Consider the following 2,623-nt stretch of genomic DNA (forward strand, 5'->3'; position numbering starts at 1 on the left):
CTCATAAAGCTTGGGTAAGGCTCTCATCTCATTGCTTCAACAGATGAAATAAAGAGACATTTATTTTTAGATACACTGGTTACATATTAAGAAGCTTAGAACAAAAAGTAATTATTTAATAAATAGGAGATTTATTAGTTTTTTCCCAAACAGAAGGCTAATGTTGAAGCCATCTTAAATGCCAGTTTTTGATTTCTCAGTGATTCTTTTCTTTTCTTTTCTTTTCTTTCTTTTCAGGGGAATGCACAAACACAGTCCCCCACTACCACAAATTACATAGTCGAGTTTCCCACATTTGGGGAAATCACAGGGGTCAGCACATCTGGGGTGCAATGGATAAGCCTCACCCTGGGAAATCTACAGAAATACCATAGTTTGTCCTGTAAACTTGCATCACTATTGTATGCTAATCCAAAATAAAAGAACAATGTATAATTGTATGCCTATTACAAGATGCTATAATTGTTCTCCTTATGATAATGAATAGGGAATCATTTTCAGTCAAAACTTTTCTTCCTCAATGTTTTTACAAAGGCTTCTTTACCCATTTCATGCATTTTCAATTCCTTAATTATCAAATTCCTATTATTAATTAGTAGATTTTAGGCCTTTCATCTCTTTATACTTTCATGTATATAGGAAATATAAATGATGATAATTAAAATAATAATAAATTCATGAACCCCCACTTCCAAACATTATAAAATAAATTTTATTTAATAAAGTACAAAACATTTATTTTAGTTGTAGTTCTTTAGATGAACAGAAATTACAAAATGAACACATTCACATGTATTATATACATGTGAATATATATGTATACATACATATGTATATGTATGTATTCATATATATATATATATGTATATATATATGAGAGAGGAGTATTTATTAGAATAGTTTACAGGCTGTGGTATAGCTATTTCAATAACAGTCTACCAATGCAACATGCAAAAATCTAGTAGTTGTTCAGTTGACAAACCTGGATGTCTCAGCTGGTTTTCAGAATATGCCAGAATCTTGAAGAAATGGGGTCTAATGCCAGTGGAATAATGGACTTTTTAGTGAGAAAGCTACTTAGGCAAAATGAGAGCAAGCTTCTTAGCTTCCCTCTTCTATGTCATTACATAAACTGAAAACAGGCGGGGGTGTGTGTGGCCCAGATTAAAGATGTGTCTTCCTTCTCACCTCAAAGATCTGTATTAGAAGTGGGTCTTCTCATTTCAAATGATTTACTTAAGAAAAATCCCTCTCAGGTGTCCCTAGCCATTTGAGCTTTAGTAAATTCCAGATGTAGTCAAATTGACAACCATGAATAATCATCACAAATTCATGGTTGTCAACTTAATACACAATCATATCTCCTTATGTCATCCTTAATTTCCAAGTGAAAACAATAACCAGAATATTAGGAATCATAATTACTCACAATGACACAACTATCCCATATATAATAGCAAATGTATTATATATTCAACCAGGTCAAATTGACAACCAAGAATAGTCATCACACCAATTAATTTATCTTCTGTTTGGAAGACTTACATCAATATAAATATCATGTAAATTTTAATAAAGAAAAGCATAGAATCTGAAGCTATACTTTTTCTAAATTTTGGCTATGTTTCCACTGCTGAGTTTAAAAATGTGGAAGAACATTCACGAACATCATAAATCCTAAGGAAGTGCAATACATACTGCACCCCCGGAAGCCAATAGAAACATGGACTGGAAAAACTTAATCAGGCCTGTAATTAAAGCATTTAAAGCCAATTAGTTGCTCTGTAGTAAGAATTTCATTAGGTAACAACATTTTGTGTTTATATCAAATTTCTCTTCTGTAAAGAAAACAAGGGAAAAGTAGTAAATTTATCCTTTTAAATGTCACTTGGAATTGAAAAAGGAAGAAAATTTATCTGCTGCCTATACATTATAGTCAAAAACACTTCCTTTAAAAAAATTCTAGATATTCAGAGTTCTTAGCTATAGCCCTTATATGGCATAACGCATTGTTCCAACTGTGCCAGGGAGAAAAGTGTGAGATCCCCATAAACCTAAGTCACTGTTCCATTTAGACATCTCTGTAAGTGCTGGCATGCTCAGACTCCATAGTGAGGCCATGATCTGAATCACAGAGTCAGGTACAGTTCTGACGATGATGTTATCTTGATTTCCCATGGAATGCTTTAACAACGTTAGAATAAAGGTTGGTTTTCTTTCTTTTTTTAAATGTTGACTTCTTTTCTCTTCTTTAGGTATGAAATCAGAGCAGATGGCATCTCAGATTCAGTTTAGTGAGAACTGAAATTGTTTCATACGCTTATTGTTTGTCTTTAGAAACAAGAGCCACCAGCATGAACTCATCTTGAGATGTACAGTGCGAGTATTGTCCATCGTAGCTCAATGCCTGAGTGTTCTCTGCAGCTGCAGACTTACGGTCTTGGCCTTTGTTCTGTTCCTTGTTTTTGAAGCGATTAATAACTTCTCTCTCTCTCTCTCTCTCTCTCTCTCTCTCTCTCTCTCTCTCTCTTTCTCTCTCTCAAGGGTAATCCTCTCTTTTTATTTGCACATGTTCTTGACACAAAATACTTCATTTATTAAAATCAGGCATAGCTAAACAAAG

The 2,623-nt window shown here is 33.5% G+C and overlaps 1 non-coding gene across 1 annotated transcript; it reads right to left on the reverse strand.

The window, feature by feature from the left end:
* Positions 1-234: 234 nt before the first annotated feature.
* LOC116089681 lies at positions 235-390 on the reverse strand. Its single transcript, XR_004118438.1, has one exon. It is a non-coding gene; the product is annotated as a U1 spliceosomal RNA (small nuclear RNA).
* Positions 391-2,623: the final 2,233 nt, after the last annotated feature.

The sequence above is a fragment of the Mastomys coucha genome, unplaced genomic scaffold (assembly GCF_008632895.1).
Source record: "Mastomys coucha isolate ucsf_1 unplaced genomic scaffold, UCSF_Mcou_1 pScaffold14, whole genome shotgun sequence".
Lineage (NCBI taxonomy): Eukaryota > Metazoa > Chordata > Mammalia > Rodentia > Muridae > Mastomys > Mastomys coucha.